This window comes from Palaemon carinicauda, chromosome 7 (assembly GCF_036898095.1).
Source record: "Palaemon carinicauda isolate YSFRI2023 chromosome 7, ASM3689809v2, whole genome shotgun sequence".
Lineage (NCBI taxonomy): Eukaryota > Metazoa > Arthropoda > Malacostraca > Decapoda > Palaemonidae > Palaemon > Palaemon carinicauda.
In genome coordinates this window covers 144,180,704-144,203,230 of record NC_090731.1, presented here as the reverse complement: position 1 = coordinate 144,203,230, position 22,527 = coordinate 144,180,704, and the positions used below count along the sequence as shown (strand labels likewise).

General features: G+C 35.1%; 1 long non-coding RNA gene across 1 annotated transcript; it reads left to right on the top strand.

The window, feature by feature from the left end:
• The first annotated feature begins 892 nt into the window (after positions 1–892).
• On the top strand, positions 893–20,415 carry LOC137644057 (uncharacterized). Its single transcript, XR_011045122.1, has 5 exons — positions 893–1,627; positions 14,910–15,133; positions 15,828–16,098; positions 18,303–18,470; positions 18,770–20,415. It is a non-coding gene; the product is annotated as an uncharacterized lncRNA (long non-coding RNA).
• The last annotated feature ends 2,112 nt before the right edge of the window (positions 20,416–22,527 follow it).

Genomic DNA, 22,527 nt, shown 5'->3' with positions numbered 1-22,527 from the left:
CTCCGTCTCCTACAGTCTTTTTTTTTTTTTTTTTTTTTTTTTTTTTTTTTTTTTGCGTTCTAGTAAACTTCCGTTCCTGCAAACTTTCTTTTATTTTTCTGTCCAACCCCTTATAATTCATTCATATTGCAGGTTTTCCCCACGTTGCACTTTGGCAATGAATAACCTCTTGCTGTATCTAGTCAAAGTTTCAATATGGTGTAGTTGCATAAAAGATATGATTAGAAATAAAATAGTAAATGATGACAAAAATCTTTATCATTTCTGGAGGACTTTAATTAAATGCTATTTAATCACCATATATATGATTTCTAAAAAAATAATGAATTTCTCATGAAATTATTTACTGCCTGTTTTCACGGTGATATATTATTTTCCAGTACATGTTGAAATACTGTATATATTTTCATGATTATGTGAAGATAATATCTTTAGTCATTAAATCATAAAATTTATAAGATACTCTTGGAAAGGAAAAGAATTTTGTTAAATTTTTGGACGCTTAGTGTATATAACTTAATTTTACCCTTAAATATAACAAAGTTTATGCATCATTTTTCTTTTACAAAAAAATATACGATGGCTGAGGTAAATAGGATTAAGTTGGCTACGTTCATGGAGCAATTTTAGACAATTGAAAACCGTTTATTTGTGCACTTTACTCGTATAGATGTACAGTACTAAATACTGAATGGTTTTTACATAAATGCTTTTCAAAAATCTAGTATAGCCGAGCTAGCCAATTAGAGTACGGTTTACACAGCAGTAAGCTAAAACGCCAATGAGAAGTGGTGATACAAATGCTGGGTTTGATGAATGTCTCTAATTGGTTGAAGCCTTTCTCTGGAAGACTGTCTTCGCTTTGAAAGGGCTGAGAGCACCTCAGTTCAGTTAGAGTTGTGTGTTTGTTCAGACCTTTCTAAACTAGGTCTTCTGCTAAGAAGTGTAAACGTTCTTCAGGACGGTTCGAGGGCAAACCAAAATTTGCAAGTAAGGTGGGGCCTCTCGACCGAAAGGAAGATCGAATCCCAGAAACAAACGTTCTTCAAGAAGAAGCGGAGATTTATTCCTTACAAGACGATCCGGGGTCACTCGTCGACACAGTCTTCCTCTGCTTCGACTTCTCAGCAACCGGCTCCCCCTCAGCAAGTAGTCTACCTTACTGCTCCCCCAGGTGTACAGCCCAACCCCCACGTGGATGTCCTCTCCTGCATACAACCGTAGCTACGAATCCTCCGGTTCCTTTCGTGAACACCAGAGAGGAAGCTTCAGAGGTAGAGGGCTAGGACAGTTCCGCCAGCGAGGCGGACCTAAAGCAAGGGGTGCTCGTGGAGGGAAGGGACCTAGGTTCACTCCCTCGCAATGATGTGTTCCCGGTAGGAGGGAGACTTTATCACTTTCGAGACCATTGGACCTGCAGTCCATGGGCTCACAGTATAATATCCAAGGGCTTGGGTTGGAAATGGTCACAGGGATCTCCACCTCCACCAGTGACCTTCCAGAGACCCACTCCCATCCTGAAAGTGTACATCACAGTTACTCAAGAAGAAAGCAATCAAACGGGTTCGATCCCTGAAATTCCAAGGCCGCCTGTTTACAGTTCCGAAGAAAGACTCGTCGGCGTTGAGTAAGCATATTCTCCAAAAGGGTGTTTTATTCGTATAGTTTGGAGGCTTTAATTTATTACGTTCTGGAAGTTTGTTGAACTAGCATGTTTTTCAAGAGGTCGTGTTAAGGAGATTTTGTTCGTCCGTAATGAGAAACCTTTTTTTTTACTTTTTTTTTTTTTTTTTTTCTTTGAATACGGCTGTATTTTTTGTGCCTTGCTCAAGGAAACCCTACGTATTACAGGATATCCAAGATTTTTGTTGTGTGATCTTTATTAAGATTATTAGTATTTTACTTCATCCATATTATCAAAGCAATTAAAAAACTAGGATAACCTTTAGTTTCCTCGTGGAAAGTTATATCTATCGTTTTTAGTGTAAAATAAAATGGGAGCTTCCTAGTTTTGGGCCGCATTTCTTAAGGCTCTAGAACCTACAGCACACTAAACTTTTGCTCTTATTAAATCTATTTGCATCTATTCTCGCTAAGCTTAGTTTTTTGCTCATTCACCTGTTCTTTTAAACTTGTCCGGTTCTTCTAACTTTAGTTATAAAAATTATTTTAAACTGTTGTACCTCTTGATAGGCTGACAGTGTAATTTAGTAGGAGTGTGCCTTTCCTGGGGATGGATAAGTTTTAACATAATGCTCCCCCGTCTTGATTTTTTTTTCAATTTTTAGTAGAATGTTATAGATTGGGTTACAGGGGCGGTCCTGGTAAATGGTCGGGTTTTTTACTTTTTTTATACAAATGTCCTTTTTATCTTTTTTATATTCATCCAGATACTTATTTAAACAATGTGACGTCCAGCGCTTATTCCTTTTAAGTATTTTAATTTGATACACGTTTAGTTAAGTGTAATCTTAATCCATATCGGGACAAGGGTGTTATAAACATTTTTTTGTAAAGTGTAATCTTAATCCATATCGGGACAAGGGTGTTATAAACATTTATTTGGAAGTCTCCTAAGTTTAAGGGAGTGTTTTTCCAACCACCGTAAAGGGTTTTTCCTATTTTTTGACTGAATTGATATTCTAACACTTTACAAGATCAGTGTCTGCCTACTAGGTCTTCAAAACCAATGGATCGTGAATAATCACTTACATTAGTTTTTGTACAACTGTATTATAAGCAATTTTTAAGTCCGTCAATCCTTAACAGTTGATCACTCACAACAGGGTATATAACTCTCCGGAGATCATAACTCTGGATGCTGACCGGTAATCTGTTTATGCTTAGATTCCTTACTACTAACTAGTTGTTCAATAATAACCACCTCCGCTTATTGACGCATAGGGTCTGTTAAACTTCGCCAGTCGCCTCTATCTTCCGTTTAATTAAATGCTGCTGCATTCATCTACTTAACGCTTCATAGTCCTCAGCCATGTAGGCCTGGGTCTTCCAACTTTTCTAGTACCTTGTAAGAGTCTAGTTGAAAGTTTGGTGAATTAATTTCTTGGCATGCGAAGAGCATACCCAAACCATCACTAATTTACCCCTCACCTTAATTTCTTCCGCATATGGCTTTTGTTTGGTTTCTAATCCACTCCTGCCACTTAATTCCCAATATTCTCGAGGGCACATTTGAATAAAAAGACTTTGGATATTTTCATTACCATACCACGACTCGTTGTCCATACAATAACATCGATCTATCTAAACTAAACTATAGCGTAATTATTGTAATTTCAGGCGGGTTTGATTTCCCAATTTCATTCAACCTAGTCTTTGTCTTAATTTGCCCTTATCAATATTTTAAACTCAAATTCTAACAATAATATGATATTGTATTAAGAGATCATATTTCCTAAATAGGTATAAAATTCCACCTCATTTATCCTTTCTCCTTCAGATGTAATTTAATCTTCCATTACATATTCAGTTCTCATCATTCTCATTACTTCTACTTTTGAAATAAATTGACCAGTATTGTATACTTGGGATTTTCCATATTTGGGCACATGTTTTGTTTTTATAATTTATATTAGGTTGTGCATCGCAGATTATACTATAATATTCACAGAAACCGGACCTGAGAGAAACTTAGTATTACTGCTAGGTTAATACCCATAACCCTTGTATGGATTTAGTAGTAGAGAGGCTAATATTTCAGTAGTGCCTTTACCAAATTATTTGAATGAGATTATTTTTTTTAGAGTAAGTGAGTTAGGTCTACGTATCTTGTGCAAATTAAATAAGGCAGAGAAGTGTGGCGTGTGGAGGCCAGAGTACAATCTCATAACATGGAATTGAGAATTGAAATGCAGAAATAAACACTAACATGTCCAAAAAAATTAGTTTAAGGGTGGCTGGTGCAGCAGTAGTATAGTTGAACAAGGGTCCCCCTCCAACAAAAGTTTAATTTTATGGATATAGTCTGTAGGAAGAACCGCAATAGAATCTCCTCAAACCTTCAATGCTCGGGTAACTGTTGAATGAACGGTAACTGGTACAATTTTTTTTTAAAAACTATCTAATTACTAATAGTACTAGTTTGTGTATTTCAGACCATAACATTAAAAAGAGCCATTAGAGTTGAATGTTTTCACACCCGAAAAGTTTCCCTCTCTTGGAAAACTAGGATTGGTTTCCCATGTTTTGATTATCGGCAATGGGCTTGGGAAGGCTTTCCAGTCCCCCCTCCCACGGCATACTGTAGGGTTGGGACGTGGAAATTGCTAGGTTAAGTGTGTTTGATAGGTTCTGTACCCTTTTACAAATTTAGTGTTAATCACGTTGTCAGTCTTTTCGCGCACACACTATCCCAGGTTCCCACCTGTACTCCGGGAAGGTTTCCATAAAGGAAGAAAGTAATTTTCATTGGAAGCAGAGGTCCAATTCAATGAAAGCATATCATTTACTGCAAGTTTTTTCTTAAATTGTCCTGTCTCTATAAATGTACTTTAATTTTTGTTCCCTTTGTGGCGCCCAACGCTAAATTGTCTTGGTCCTCGTTCCGTAGTTATTTGAGCAGACTTTAATTTGTGTTGTAAATCTTAAAGGTTACGCTTATTTTTTCTTGGAGTTCTTTACTTGTCGGTATCGTATTTGGGTTAATTCTGCAGCGTTAAATAACTTAGTTTAATCATTGAAGAATACTTCTTAAGTTTTAATACTATACGCGATGAATTAAGTTGTGAATTATAAGTAAATGAGCATTGGTTAATCTTTTGAAATTTATTAGGTTTTAGCCGTAAGTTGTCTAGTAATTTGCCGAAGACTTTGAGAGAAATTTTAGCAACTTAAAAATGTGTTAACACTGCGTTCTCATCACCTTAGTTCTTTAAAGTTAAGTGTAGAACTACAGTAGATGGCTGAGGATTGAAGCTGCGGCTTGTTCAGTGAAAATGAGACCTTCCAATGCCGACGTACTCTAAAATTAGTTTTAGGGTTTAATTATCTATATTGGTAAATTCACAAGTTTGTCTTATTGCAAAAAACATTTAATCATGAACCTTCATGTTAGGCTTAAAGCTTGCTAATTTTAAAATGTTCAGACGCTAATGGAAGCTTTCGGTTCCGTCGTAACTAAGGAAATTTTTAGCAGTTCGACGATAAAGTATTGTCAAAGTTTAGGTACAGATCTTAACCGTTTCGTTCGTTAATTCGTTAGATGAGTTTGGCAATGCTATTTTAAGATTTTAAATACAAAGTTAACTTTATTTCAGGGTATGAATAAAATCTAAAGGACTAATGAACTCTAGGAACGGGCTAAAGTTAGATTATCTTTGGCTGAAATCATTCATATTTTTAGGTTAGATACTTTAACATTCGAATTGTTTTCCTCATATTGCCTGCTCCAGCTTTTAGACAAAACCTCTATGGTTCTTAATTTCCCTGCAGTTCCCTTTGGAAATTAATGATTTAAGACAGTATTTTTATGTAAGCCTGCTGGTGGAGAACATTCACCATACTTAGTCTTGCAGGGTTTTAGTTTGTTAAAGCTAAATTGGGAGATGCTAAGACATTCTATTAGTAAAGTTTGCTGTCATCTCTTAATGAAGTTAGTGCAAATTTATTTGAATATAAATGCAAATTATGGCCTCTGTTCAGTGTTACTTGTTTTGTAAATAAAATCCTGTTAGTCTTGAACTACTGAAAACTGTTGGTCGTGAACCAGTCTGTGTACTTTTGTTTGGCTTAAATTTACGGCAACTTAAAAGGTGGTTGTCTTAACAGTTTAAAAATAACGGTTCACAACTAGTTTCTAAGGGAAGGTATTGCAAATAATAGCGAATTTAAGTTAATCACTAGAATGTTTTCTTTTTTATTGGCCAAAATTATACGAAACTAGTGAAGTTTGATGTTTTTTGGCTGGCATACATGGTGATTAATGCAGTCTGCATAAGATTCAAACTATTAGATTTGCCAAAATTGCTTCCTATGTTGAAAAAAAAAAATTAAAAAGGAGTACCGATGCAGGACAAATACTATTATAATCTTATATTGATAATCACTTCAAACCACTAGCAACGTAATTAAGCTAACTAGCCTCAGTCCTTCGACTTGATAGTCTCATATATTCATTCTAGGATTTTTTTAAAGCTTGTATGATAATCTGCCCTTTATTACTAAAATAGTACAATAATTTTCTTCTATCTGTCATAAGTCCCATTGTTCTTTTTTAGAAACTTCTGTCCTATAATCTGCCCTATATTAGATAGAATTAAAAAGTTCTTTATTTTTCCCTAGCTCATGGTTCATATGCTAGTGATATGCAGACCTATTTGCAAGCGAGTTTGCGGTAGACTTTTGTTTGAAAATTTAAAACCTAGGCAACCTGATGAATTTATGGTGTGACGTAGGTTAAGGTGCTGAAGGATGAAAAGCTGACATGTTAACAATAAGGTGCTTCTTGATAAGGAGAGTATAGTTTAAATAAACCTGGAAAATGACTAGTTTATTGCTAATTGAATTCTGCCACGCGAGATTCGGAAGGCAGGATTGTATTGCCTTTACCGTGGAAGGTTAAGTCCCATTTGTTCGTAAGAAAATTTAGCTTTAGCCATTTCAAGTTTGTTCTCAAAGTATAACTATAAGGCAGTTATTGAAAATTATTGCCGATGCTTTCAAGGAGTAAGATCATAATGGTTTTTGGGGGTGCTTTCTGACAGTACTTTCAGAAATAAACTTTTTAGATTTTGCCGTATATGCCTATATTCAGGTTGTCAAGGACTATTAATACAGAGTTTTGACTTTCAAATCTTAGTGGTTCTGTAAATTGTAGTCAGTCGGCCATATCGTAAGAGTTTGCCGAGTTATAAGAATTATAATCTAGTGCTGAAAAGTTATCTGGCCCTGTATGAATTAGAAAATTTTGAGTTATGCTCAGGTCTGAGTATCTCTTGATGTTTCGGTACCAAAAAGGCATGTTTTCTGTATCAAAAATAGATTTTTTACTATCTGCTTAAGACCGATCAAACGAGGTTGGCTTTTATTTTGGTTCGAGAAGAGAGGGTAATTTACTAGCTAGGTTACCGTGCGGATTGAAAGTGCTACTTAGCAAATTCTGACCCTTTACAGAATTCTGAGTGTAGATGCAGATGCCGACGCAGACTTGATGGTACTCTAAAGACATGATAAAATATACTTTGTCTTGTATGGATAACTTGGAAGTGATGGCGATTTCGGCTGAAAATTTGCTATTTGCACATGCTAGACAGTATATTTAATGGCTAAATTTTACGTTCACTTTTTATAGAATAATTACAGGAAATTGACTGATTGAGTGGTGTAACAACTGATGAAAAGTTCAATTACTGGTACTGACCTGGTAGAGATCTGGAGGCACTTGTTTAACGTTAAGGATGGGTAATCATGAAGCCATTATGTTTAGTCTTGCATAAAATTATAAATAACCTTAATGCTCCTGTTAGAGCTTATTTCTTCTAAAAGCTGCAGTATTTGAAATTTAAATTGGTAGTTCCAAAAGTCTTGCTTAGAGAATGGATCATTATTGCAGCTCTATGGCACCGGAAATGTCATTGGCAAGGAGCATAGTAACAGAACTAATTTTAAGCTTATTACGTTTACTGAAGCTCTTAATTTATGCAAGTTTTGTATAAACCGATAATTACTTCAGGAGAAGGTTTTTTGTCTAGAAACAGGTTGGTAAATTCTAGTTTATAACGTGCTGAAGAAGTGCTCTGTTGAAATTTAACAACAATAGTGGCAAGTTAAAAGTGAGAATCGTTAAGTTAATGATTTCAGACATCATTAAGTTATGTAAACTGGAATCAGCGTCATTGGAAAACTAAATAGTGCAAAATTACATATTTATAGTTGATTACAACTAGGACACAGGTAAGAGTTACCAATTATGGTTTTCCTGACCCATTTGGACTTAGATATAGTGTAAACTACGAAAATGTTAGGAGCCATTAAGAAAATTAGAAGGAAACCTCATGAAAAGACTGAAACAGGAAAATCAGTTGAAGATGAAAAAAATTAATTTCTACAGATAATGAAGAATACACCAGTATATGATAGTGACAACATGGAGGAAGGCGCCTGTGGAAGAAATGATGAATCAGCGAATGGATCTTTGGCCACCGTGGAATCTGATGACACTGAACTATGTGAGCACTGCAAGACTGTCGTTGCCAATGAGGGAATTTGTTGCAATAGATGTCAAAAATGGTATCATATTGAAAACGAATGTTCTGGATTAATAGAAAATTTATCACAAGCTGGCAGAAGACTATTGTGTAACGAACATATTTATTACATATGTAGAAATTGCACTGATAAGTTCAATGAGGATGCAGTAAACATACAAAGAAAAGTATTGGATGAAGAAGCCGTAATGTCCCATCATTTGGTTCAGGTCTTGATGAATAAAATAGAAGAAATGAAGGATAGCATGACAGAAATGAGAAATAAATTGCAAGAAACAAGAGATGAGATGCATGAATTAAGAAATGAAATGAAAGAATTAAAAAATGAAAAGAAAAGGAATGAAGATGACATAGATAGGAAGCATCTAACTGGCACATATGCTGAAAAGCTGAAATCAAAGAAAACCTTGATTGTAAAATCAACTGATGAGGTGTCAGCAGTTAGTAAGAAAACAATTATGACCAAATTAAAAGCCCAAGTTGAAAGTACTGCTGAAACAAAAGATGGCCACCTGATCATAAAATTTGCAGATAAACAGAACCTGGAGCAGGCAAAATCAGAATTGGAACATGGTAATGTAAACAAGATCACTGTTACTGAAAAAGGAAAACTTAAACCGAAGATAAAACTTAATGTACCAGAAGATGATGATGATATTATTCAAAGTCTGAAGCTTAAGAACCAGTGGCTAAATAGACACATTGTAGAAAACGATGATCTGACTATCATAATGCAAGAAAATTCAAGAATGGATAAACATAAAAACTATATTATAAAATGTACACCTAAGATACGTAAAGCAATATATGAAAATGGAGATAAACTTAGTACCACATATAGAATATGTAATGTTTACGACCATTACATGCCCTACCAGTGTTACAAATGCCAGGAATTTGGGCATAGTGCAGCAAATTGCAAGAATAAACAGTCGTGCCCCAAGTGCGCGAGAGAACATAAAGCAGGTCATTGCAATGTTGTTGAAGTTAAATGCATAAATTGTGTGGGAAAGAACTATGATGACACAGAACATAAATCCTATGACAAAGTAAACTGTGAAGTTTATAAGCAAGAAATAATAAGAGCCAGAAACAATACTGACCATGGCTTCGACTAAGAAAATATTATGTAATTTAATAAATATACAATCCATTGGCAACAAAACTCATATCATTAAGGAAGTCGTAAGTGATAAAGATGTGGATATTTGCTTATTAACTGAAACTTGGTTGAGTGGTAATGTGAGTGACAGATCGAAAATAAATGAAATGACTCCTAAATCTTAACTTTTATCATGAACCAAGAGAAAACAAGAGAGGTGGTGGCATTGGAATCTTAATAAAGAAATCATACAAAGTTACAGTAAGAAATCATCTCATAGTTAATTCATTTGAATATATGAATATTAAAATTTTATCTCTAAATGTAAATCTACAAATAGTTATACTCTATAGACCACCGTGCAAAAGCAAAAGAATGTTTCTAGATGAATTTAATAACTTACTAGATACATTGAATGACAATCGAAATATAGTTATATGTGGTGATTTCAACCTACATCTCGATAACAGAGTAGACCCATATGTCAATGAATTTAGAGAATTGATTGACAACCATGACCTTGAAAACTGTGTCTGAACCAACAGCTCAGTCTAATCATATACTAGATCTAGTTATAGTAAACAAAAACAACATCATACTAAATATGGAGATTGAACCTGACTGCTCTATATCCCCAATGCATAAGTTGATGTCTTTTGAAATAGACGTTAGAAAAAATAATGCAATACAGAAGGAAATCACATACAGAATTAAGACTAACTTTTATCCAAAAGAGTTCATTGAACAAAGCCTAGAGGATATAAAAGGGATAACACCAGTCTGTAACTGTGAAGAGAATCACACCCTTGTAGAGGGACAATCCTGTATAAACTGCATTACTGATAGAAGTAAAACTATACTTACAACTAATTATAATAATAGGTGCCCGGAAATAACAAAAATAATCACAATTAAAGAAAAATCGAACTGGTTTGATAATGAATTACACTAAGAGAAAAAAAGAAAAAGAAAAATGGAGGATAAATGGAAAAGAAATAAAAATAATGAAAGCTGGCAACATTACAAAGCAGCTAGAAATCGCTACAATTACCTTATCTTAGTTAAAAAAAAGGCCCATTATAAAAAAGTGTGCAATGAAAATGACCCAAGGAAAATACATAAGAACCTAAAACTATTAAGTCTAAAGACAGAAATAGTGTTGCCCGATATAACTAATGATCCTAAATGCCTAGCAAATGGTTTTATTAATTATTTTGAGGAAAAAATAAATCAAATCTGCTCCAGTTTTCACAACATCAGCACAACAGAGCAAAGGAATACATCAGCAACAGGTGTAAATAAGCTAAGGGTATTCAAAGAGTTAAGTCAGTGATTATATGAGAATAATAAAGACAGTAAAAAAAACCTACTGCGGAAATGATCCATTTCCAATTAAGGATGTAAAATATGCAGAAAATTTCACCAGACTACAAGAGACCTACCGAAACATGGTAAATAAGAGTAACACAGGCAGTTTTCCCTGATTGTGAAAAAGTTGCGTGTATCAAGCCTGTGTATAAAGGAAAAGGTGATGCAGACAATTTAAGTTCATATAGGCCAATATCAAATCTGTCATATTTTTCGAAAATTATTGAAACGGCTGTACACGAACAAACCTGGAAATATCTGAAAAAAATCTAATGTCATACCTGATGATCAATCTGCATACAGAGAAAATTACTCCACAGAAACAACAATATTAGCGATAAAAAATGACATAACAGAAATTATAACAAATGGCAAGTGTTGCATTCTTGTAATGCTTGATCTAAGTGCAGCATTTGATACTGTAGAACATACATATCTGATGGAAGACCTTAAAGCTGTGGGCATCGTAGAACGAGCACACGACTGGTTTGTGAGTTATCTTGAAAAGCGCAAAGTTAAAGTAGTAATATCAAATGTTGAATCTGAGACAAGAAAACTAACCAAAGGGGTGCCTCAAGGCAGTGTACTAGCTCCTCTCCTGTTTGAAATTTACACAATTGAACTGGCAAATATACTTGAAACTCAGAGTTAAGTTTAAAATATACGCTGATGATACACAATTCTATTTCCCAATAGAATCAGTTGATGAAGCTAAAAGAAAGATACATGAAATAATGAATGACATTAAAGCTTGGATGTTAACAAAAAAGCTCAAGCTCAATGAAGACAAAAGTGAATGTATTATTTTTGGAAATGAAAAAAATATAAAAAGAATCGAATGCTTCCAAAGAATTGAAATAGGTCAATCGATCATTGACCTAAAGAAATCTGTCAGGAATCTTGGAGTAATCATGGATGATACTGACAATGAACGAACATATAAATAACATGGTAAGAAATTTTAACTATCATATTAGAAACATAGCATTTATTAGTAAATACTTAGATGAAAAATCTATGGCCATACTCATTTATCACCACATATTTTCAAGAATTGATTACTGCAACTCACTGTTCTATGGCTTACCAAATTATCAGCTGAAGAAAATTCAGAGTACAAAACAGAGCCGCCAGATTAATAAAAGGACTACACAATAGGGAAAGAATTACCCCTGCACTAATTAAGTTACACTGGCTACTGGTAGAAGCGAGAATTGAATAAAAGCTACTCTTACTAACGTTTAAGATACTGAACCAAAATATCTAAAAGAATGCCTGAATAAACTAGAACTAGAAACAAATGCTAACACAAGACACATGAGTGACAAACATAGGCTATCTGAACCAAGAACAAATAGTAAATTTGGTGAAAGGGCTTTTAGCTACTGTGCCCCTAGACACTATAATAAACTGCCAGCTGAAATGAAGGCCCTAAAGGGAGCAATTGAATTTAAGAAGAAACTAAAGACATTACTTTTCACAAGATCATATGATTTGGAAGATGCTACAATCAAAGAATTGTATAAGTTATAATGAAAATGTTTCGTTAGATGATTAATATGGACCCGCCCGAGAAGTAGTTCACTCGACTTTAGTGGAGGGGTGATTTAAACCCAAAACAAGTAAACAAGTAAATTAGCTACTGAAATCACACCTTGTCTGGAATTATATGCTAATATTTTGTGAACAGGTTTTACGCGAAATCAAACTGAAATGGTTGGCTCTCTTTCCTATTAACATAATTGGTTTGGAATTTTTTACAGGCCGTTCAATTTACCTTTATATTAGATTGTATGTTAATAAGATGGATAAGATAGCGATTCTGCAGCGGTAATTAGTTTCAGCAGCAGTAATTAGTTTCAGCATTGTTTGCACGTTGTAATAATCATTTTTTTTCCCAAAGATGAGGAATAAGATCTTGAAAGTTTTCCATTTAGCTACAGTCTTTGTTTACCTTTTCACAGGACCATCTATGCAGAGAGATTTCAGTGCTAGACCCAGAGTCTTTCTAAAAAGTACCTAATCCCTATGTGGACTGTTTAGATAATTTTAATAAATATCATATTCTTTTCATATAAGGTAACAAATTGGTTAAGTTGGACATTTTCTTCATAATGTTAAATTTTTCGGGACCAAAGGAATTTTTTCTTTAAGGTCTAATCCTTCTGGAAATTAACATTTGAAAATTTTTATTTTGAGCATTTCGAAAACTTTCTTACTCTAGAACACGATTGACACGCAGCAGTTAGACCTTTTTAATATTCTACTATATTCGTTCCACATCTTATAATCAAATATCTTTATTTCAGATGAACGAGGAGTTTTGATAGTCGTGGGTACATATTCTGTAGGTAGTCTCAGTTAATCGGGAAATGAACGGTAATTGCCAAAAAACTAGCCCAGTGATTAAATCAGTCGCGAAGCTTTATAAGTTTTTATAAAGTTGGCAGAAGAAACTTTTTGAAGTTTTTAAACATTGAAACTATTAAGATTGTCAGTCTATTCTGCCAATCAAAATTCTTAATGGATGATGTCTCTCGTCCAATCATAACCTATTCACTATAGTTATAGAAAATATTGAACCTTTCAGTGTCAAGATAACCGAGAATATAGTTTCGTCTTAACGTGACAGTGGTGCAGAGCAGTGAACCTTGTGATCTGTCATGACACACTATTCTTTTAACGAGCACTTCGGCGTATTTTTTTTCAGTTCGGTCAGAAAAAAAAAATTTCGGTACTTGGGACATTTATAGTAAATGGGATAAATATTAAATCGTTCCTTTGTGACCCACACCACTAGCTGAGCTACTAGCAGTTATTTGGATGATAATTTTATTTGCAATTCTGATAGATATTCCAAAGGTAACTTCGCTCTAGGGTTAGTAGTTTAATCTCTCTGCAATATAGTATAGTTTTATTGGATGATAATTTTATCTGCAATTCTGATATTCTAAAGGTAACTTCGCTCTAGGGTTAGTAGTTTAATCTCTCTGCAATATAGTATAGTTTTAGTTTGATCCTGAAGAAAATCTTTTTACTGACATGAGTTCATGATTGCAGAGGTTGTTCATACAGCAAATAAGACATGTTACATTTAAAGTCTTTATAACAAACCTTCTCTCATTACACCAGAAGTATTTTGAAAAGATATAAAATGATCTCTGAACATCCATTCCTAATTTCCAGTCAGTTTAGTTAGGTGATGGTGAATGGAATAAAGAATACATAATGGAGAACTATTCGTAGCTCGACCAAGTTAGATTCAAGGTAGCGAGTTTATGATGGCTTCTTGGGCCAGTTGATTCTACAAGCCTATCCTAAATCCAGATAAGAGACTCTCACACTCACACTCTCACACTCACACTCTCACACTCACACTCTCACACTCACACTCACACACTCACACTCACACACTCACACTCACACTCACACACTCTCTCTCTCTCTCTCTCTCTCTCTCTCTCTCTCTCTCTCTCTCTCTCTCTCTCTCTCTCTCTCCAATAAGGGGATTTGACACCTCAAGAAGGGATTTGATTCTCATCAAAGAGAAAACAAACCAATTAATGAAATGGATACGGTTGCAGATGCAATAGTCAATTAAAAGAGTACTGTTGCCTTTGGTTTATAGGAAATTATTTTAAAGTAGGGTTCCATTCGGACTCCTCAATTCCATTTAATTATTGGAGATTTAACTACCTAAGGTAAAGATATTGGAAGAACTAATCGCGAACACTGGAAGTGAACTCCAGGATGCACACAGCCACTTACAGACTTCTGTGTGAAGATAGAATATGGTATTTTTCACTGTCCCTGTGAAAAATCTGAGGTGGCAGTGTTATACATAAATTCAAATCTGATTTTATATTTAAATTTTATGGTGGTGTTGGTAATGTACATAGTCTTCTTGTTTAATCTTGATTAGGGTTTAACTATTATTCCCGTTTTTCAACTCTAACTTGGATATTAATTTAAAGTTTCATTTCGCTTTGCATAATATACCCTTAATCGGAACTTCCATTCATTAACTATATTTTATTATTTCTTTTAATTTTTTCCTAGCTCAGTTTTGTTAAATAATAAATTTTAATTTTTTTGAATTGGGTGTCTGGAAGTCTGTTCAACACTCATTAACTGCCCCCTTGGTTGTTGATCACTGGCTTCCGGCGGCTTTGGCTATTTACTAATTACCCATGTCATTCTTTGCTTTTTCCCAGGTTTAGTAATCGGTTAAGGAACTTTGTCAAAGGTACGGCCTTAAGGCATGCAGTAGTTCCCAGTACCACACCACACCAACGCACCTTATTTCATTCCATGCTTAAGGCACTTCAGCCGTGTGAACATTGAATATGGAGTAATAACAGCCACCACCACCACCGGGAAGAATGTCTCCTTCGCATTGTGATCTTCACGTCTACGAAAAAGTTCTAGGATGACATCGGTAGGTCTCCGAAAATTCGGGAGGAGTTAGTAATCATCAAAGAAAAAAAGTTGCTGTAAAATACTGATAGGGAAAACATACTGGGAAAGTGTAGCGCTAGCTTCTGTATTATATTGAACAAATGTAATTAACTTAAAGGAAACTGAAATAGGAAAGTTTTAGAGAATTTATTATTGTGTATAGAAAGATATTAAGGAGTGTAAAGAATACAGCTAATGTAGCCCCGAGAGGGGTTGTAGGAGCATCTGCTATGAAAACAAGGGGTAATGGATGGAAAGCTGAGGTACCTTAATAGCCTTTTTAAGGGAGAGGAGGACATATTAACAGTGAATAGTTAATGACATGGAAGGAAAAGTCAATATGGAAGAAAAAGTGGTGGATACATGTGAAGTATGCTGGAGAATGTGGGATGGCGATGAGAGAGGTTAAGAGACGTACGAAAGAAGACATAAAGAGAACAAGAGAATGAGACTCAAACAAATGGAAGAGTGAAATGGAGTGCAAGGAGAGTCTCTTACTGTATAAAACAACGTGAAATCAAGGAGGAGGAAGTATGAAAACACATTTTCGTCAATTTTATTATTCTGAGCAAGGACAAACTAATTGGGCTTGAATATAAAAAGACACAAAGATGGAAATGTAAACTGTATTCTGTGATGTAGAAGAAAATGCTAACCACTTTATTTGTCCACAGTATAGTGATATAAGAATTAAAGCAATTGAGCTTCAACAACCATACGGGGAAAGTAGTGCACAGTTGGAAAATTCCTTTTTTGTAAGGAAAATATTGAAAACAAGTGTACAACAAATGTGGATGAAAAGAGAAACTAATGAAAATAAGGAACACTCAAAACTAAGACAGAGGCGCCGTTGCAAAGGCGAAGCCTCAATGTGAATCTGACCTGACCTGTCAAGTTAATTTTATTGGATAATGCTTACCCATAAAGTTGTTGCCTAATTTAAGCGTAAGTCTTATTTTTTCTTATAATCATTCATACCGTCCATATTTTTTCCTAAGGCATTACCTATGTATTGTTAGATATTGTGCATTTAATTTGATTACTAATGTTAATGGTTTTTGTGCATTATTGTTTATAGGACTTAGAACCGAGCTGTATATACTGTAGAACGGTCATCTGCTGTACGACCTTTGAGACCGTGATTTTGGTACTTGGACAGAATATTCGTTAGTAGTAGTTATTTTTTGTCCTTTTGATTAACTTTACTTTATCCATAAAACAAAATTAAATTTTCAGATAGTGTTGAAATTCCTGAATGGCAATTCTAACCTTTCATATTTAAAAAATTAGCGTATTAACCGAAATGTTTTTGAAGACTTGTATACTCCTTGTTTTTTCTGTATTAATTATTAATTTCATACTTGAAGAATTTAATAGTTGTGTTTTTTTTTAATCTGACAAAAAAAAAAAAAAAAAAAAAAAAAACTTGCTCATCGAAAACGTTGAATTAAAAATTGCTGCACTTCCCTTCTTTCATAGCGAGGACTAAAAGATGTAAACGCGATCAGCCGGTCGTCTCCGGAAGTTCGTAGGCCGCTGACCAGCAAGGCATAGCCAATGTGTGAAGTGTGTAGATCTTGGGCATAGTAACTTTAAGAGCCTCTTTATGTCTAAGGTACTTCCCTTTACTATAATCCGCTGCAGTATAGATCAGTGGCACTACTTTATCTTGGGAGTTGTATACACTGTAGCAGTTAACGTCTGCAATTGTTTCTATAGGCGAAGCAAGGTAGCCTAAATTTTGTGTAATAAATTGCGAACTACGAAACTTTACTACACTTGAGTAATTACCTCTTCCCTCCCCCCCCCCCCCCCCCCCCCCGTCGGTATGATTCGTGACTTTGGCTTTCTCTTGACTGCGTATGAAGTTTAGCAAGCTAATTGACATGGTAATTGTGATGCACACGTTAAAGGCTCATGATACTTTATTCAGATTGTATGCGCGCTTTGTTTAAAGCTGTTTAAACTAATCGATGATAGGTATTTAAAGCCATAACCATTCATTCCGCTATCAAATATCTCTACTATATTTACAATTTTTGTGGTTTAAACGAAACATTAATTTTTTTTCAACTTGGTAAGGATAAGGGGTAAATTAAGATTTTTCCAGATTTAACTTTGGCTTATTTTAATGATACTTACTTCTACGAGTTTATTTCTCGCCCTCCATCAGACAGTCTGTTCAGGCGGGCCTTGGTGTGTGAAAATAATTTCTTTCCAGTTAATATTATGCGCTGTATCTTAGCAGTTATTTCGCTAGCATTTGTATTCAGGCTTATTAGTTTTCAGGTTACTGTTATAACCCTTATCTAAAAAGATAAGTCTTCAGGTTTTTCTTGAAAGCTGCCATTTTTTGCTATTCTTGACATAAAGTGGAAGGTCGTTAAAAGAGTCTGTGCAGCATAACTAAACGTTCTTCCTCCTATTGCATGATTCACACTGATTTCGAATAGTCTGTGGGTCATCGGCATGTCTAACTCTTACAGCAGCACTGGTAGCTTGAGGGTAGGGGACCATGCAATCGCGAAGATATTTAGGCTTATCACTTGTAAGTGCTTTGCGAGTTAACAAGCAAATCTTAAATTCAATTCTAGCCTTAACAGGTAACCAATGTAGATAGATTAAAGCAAGAGTTATTCTCTCCCTTAGTTTAATGCCTTTTATCAGTCAAGCCGCCCGGTTTTGCACATTTTGAAGCTTTCTTAGTAGTGGATTGAGCAATTTATAGTACAGAGAATTGCAATAATAAAGCCTTGATATTACTTGACTCTTCACTAAAAATTTTTGTACTGCCCTCTGTTAAATATTTTCTAATGCTATGTTTTCAGGTTAGTTACACTTTCACTGTTCACTATTTGGTCCCTCATTGACTAATTACAATCTCAGTACACCCAAATTTTTCACAACAGGCACAATCCCAACATCAGCGTCACCAATTTTTATACTTTGAATTAACTGGTAATACTTCGAAGCCACCTTTGTGCCAAAAAACATTTTGTTTTATCATTTAATTTAAGCTTTTTCCTCTGCATCCATGTTTTTATTTGTCATTATCTCATCAATTTTCTTTATCTTGTAGTGTTGAAATTGAAAGGTAGAACTGAGTATCATCTGCATATAGTTTAAAGCCCACTTTTTGTTTTTTCAAGATGTGATAGCTCTATAGTGTATATGTTGAACAAGAGAGGGCCTAGAACACTACCCTGTGGTACACCTTAGAGCTTAATTTCTTCACCTCATCTGACCAACCTAATAACTTTACCTAAAAATATATCTTCTGGAGTCCTCTTGCCGCTGAACACTGAATGGCCGCAAAGGTAGTTAGTTATGGATATTGCGTTGTCTTTAACATTGGCTGATATTTTTATTTCTCGCAGTTCCTAATACAAAGTAGTGTTTGTGCTGTCATATATTTTTTACTTAAGTACAGTAATGAAAAATTTTATTGGATTCTATTCTCATCTGTTAACTTGGAAACCTTTGAAAATCTGTGGTAAATAAATTTCCAAGTAATTCCTACTAGATGGCTTTGCCTTTTTTAGTTTTTTAAAACCTGTTTGTGGAAAGTTTAGTGCAATAACATCTTCCCATAGAAATTAAAAATTTTCTCTTCTAGGTGGTGATTGGTGCTCCTGTGTAAATCACGTGATGGATAACTCCAGTGTCTCTCGTCAACCTGCTACTATGGAACTTGTATAACTGTACACACCGTGGGCAACACTGCAAAAGGCAATTCATCAGTTTTTACAATCCAGTAACCAAAAGTACAAACTTTGAGACAAGAGAAATATCCTGCTTTTCAACTCCACTGTAGGAAACCTTTGAGATGCTGGAGAGGCCTTAAGATTTATACCTCAAGAAGTTAAAGGATTAAATGCTAACGCATGGTGAAATGAGTTGAAAGTGTAATGCCATTTTTTCGAATTCTGCCATTAACAAAACATTAGGTTTTCAATAATGTAGTTTAGACTTCCAAACCTGTTTATAGCTTATCTTGTAACTGAAAACAGGCAGTTAGGTTTGTGGAATTCATATTATTGAAACTTTATTTTTCAATTTATTTAATCATATAAGATTTCGATCAGCTGAGTTTGGTGACTTTAGAAATTGGTGTGGTGTTCCATATCTGTACATAAATCCGAAGTACTTCATTTCCTTAATCTAAATTTGATATTATATAAATTTCATCAAAATTTACATTAAACTTCAAAACTCAAAGGAGTGAGTTTTATATTATGGTTAAATTTACCTTTCTATTGAACTATAACAGTGGTATTTAATATATAAAACTAAATGTTGGGAGCAACATCTTTTTGAACCTCCAAACACTTCAGTCTGTTCTTGAGTAAGACTTTAATTTAAATTTAAATGTAGGTTAACTGTATAAATTAGGGATGAATTTATAAAATTATCTAACCATGAACGCAGCAAGAAGGTTCTGAATTTTTCATTCTTTTCTGGAATAAGTCTGAATTTTATATTGAATTGGATATACCTAGCTGGACTGTAAGATAAAGGATAACCTATTAAAGATATTTCGGTCTTAAAGCGAAAAACTGTTGTTGGGGACCCATAGTTATTTGATTTTAGTTGCCCTTGTGGAGAAAAATTAACTATGGAAATATATCTTTTAGTTCTGAAACTTTATGAAATATGGTTGGAACCTGTGGGTCTGATAAAAAAAAAAAAAAATTGTGTACATATCCTGATAAGCACTGAATAAGCCTCCATACCTGGTTAGTTATCGGATTGTTACAAAACTGCATACAGTTAAGATACCAAATGTTAGGATTTAGTTCTTTAATTTTCAGCACATGATTTAAGTTCAAAATAAATTGTTTAACCATTGAAATTAACAAATTTAATTGACCACTAATATTTAGGAAGTGTCGTAAGTATCTTTAACTTAAAGATCGTTGGAAGTTGATTTTCCCGTGATTTGGGTTTCAATGAAGTATTTGACATTACATTTCTGAGGTATAGTTAGAGCCAGTAGCTAACCGTAAGTACCAGGCAATATAATGATTCTCAGATTTTGAAAGAACTGCCACTATTGGAACCGGGTGACTTAATCTTGTCTAGTTCGTGATGGATACCAGAAATAGTTTAACATCCCATGTATGGGAGTTTGATTAAATTCAGCCATATAAATCAATGGGGGTCAGATGGTAAAAGAACTTGAAAAAGGATGTAAATTACGTTTTCTATTACTAATATTACTTGCTAAGCTACAACCCTAGTTGGAAAAGCATGATGCTATAATCCCGGATGCCCCAACAGGGATAATAGCCCAGTGAGGAAAGGAAAAAAGAATAAATATATATTTAATACTTCGATTTTTATTTTTTCTTACATAAACTATAAAAACAAGAGGCAGAGAAACTAAGCTATAAAAGTGTGCTAGTGTGTACCTTCGAGCAAGAGAACTCTAACCAGAGACAGTGGAAGACCATCGTACAGAGTCTGTGGCACTACCCAAGACTAGGGAACAATAGTTTGTTTCTAAGAGTGTTCCTCTTAGAAGGGCTGCTCGCCATGGCATAAGTCTCTCTTCTCTTACAAGAGGAAAGTAGCCACTGAACGATTACTGCTGCAGTTAACCCCTCTAGTGAAAGCGTATTATTTTGGTAATCTTGAGTGCTGTCAGGTGTATGAGGACAGAGAATGTGAGGAATAGACCAGACTATTCGGCCTATACGTAGGCAAAGGGAAAATGAATCTTAACTTGAAAAGTTTCCAACGTACTGTCTGGTCGTCAAAGGACCCAGTAACTCTCTAGCGGTAGTATCTCAAAGGGTGGCTGGTGCCCTGGCCAACCTGTTGGCTACTAAATACGAAATATATTTTCATATGGCACTAGCCCTGACCCTGCCAGACACATTTTAACCTAGTTTACTTTAGACAAAATGGTTTCCCCACTACCCCAAGACCGCTGACGTGCACCTTGATTCGACTTTATCGTCAAACTCTTTTTGAAAGGTGATTTGTTGCAAGAAGTTGAATGGACAAAATTTATTCCCTGCAGAGAAACGGCAACATGGAGCTTCAGTTAGGTGCACAATACTTCACCAATTTAGGCGTGACTTCGAGAAAAGGAGACACTCAAAAGTCAGGACGAGTGAGAATACTTACACCACTGAGTTGTGGTTTTTCTGTGACCTGACATTCTTCGCTGATGTTGATACAAGACAACCATTGGCAGACATGGGAGCAACTATAACGAGGATACCGAAGATTTGTTTGCAGACTTATCTGATACTGAGGAACACTCTCTCTCTCTCTCTCTCTCTCTCTCTCTCTCTCTCTCTCTCTCTCTCTCTCTCTCTCTCTCTCTCTCTCTCTCTCTCTCTCGTACGAAGTGCAACACGAAAATTTAATGACCAGTTTTATAATTGGGTAACTGCATATAGTAGGGCACATGTGAGTGATAGTGCGCGGCGTTCAAAAAAAAAAAAAAGTTAAAAATACTAAAACGTACGAGGCTTATAGTATCCCTGTCATGTGTATATGGATTGTGTTAAGAATCTTGCTGGCATCGTCAGGCCTTGTCAACATTCACGGTTAGACAGCAAAACGTGCTTCCGGCCGCCCGTCTGAATAGGCTTTTACGTAAAACGCTTGGGCGTGTTTAAAGCACGCATGTTATATTACCTTTAATTCATATGTATTTTATCCAATTCGCAGCTTTATATAAGTACGAGGCCTTGCTACTGTTGTTATTGGCAACTCCTCGGATATTTAAATCTAGCTGTTCCTCAAAGTGATGGGGGAGGCTTAAGGGCCTCTCGCATGAGGGGGCAAATGCAGCGCGGGTAGACTGTTACCCATTTTATTGTATGGGTGACTATCACGAGTGTAGATGACGTCAGGCAAACCATGTAAGTATCTGGGCCCGTTGTTGAGGCATTGGATGGACGGCTGACTATTGTCTGGCACAACTGTTCTCTGCCCGACGTCTGGCCTATTCGACTACCCCTCTTGGACCGTCTGATCAGGTAACACTTTCAAAATCGGAGAATTGCCGGCAAATCCATGCCTGCCCTGGTTAATAGAATGACATACTAAAGCATTACTAAAATAAAAAGACTGGTAACATAAGTATTGCTTTCTAATAGTCTTGAACTTTTTAATGTCTATAGGTTTAAATCGGAGGGTAATATTCTATAAAGATAAAGCCAGGATAATGTGTAGTGACTAAGGATTTTATCCAAGTTTAGTGTTTTGATATGAATGGTGTCTGATCTCGTCAGATGAAATTTTAAACTTAAAGAATTTATAAATTAGTAGCATAGTTAGAAGGGGGATAATAATGTGATATACCATGACCACCAGCTGTGCACTTTATATCATGAAAGTAGAGGTAATAAAGGAAAA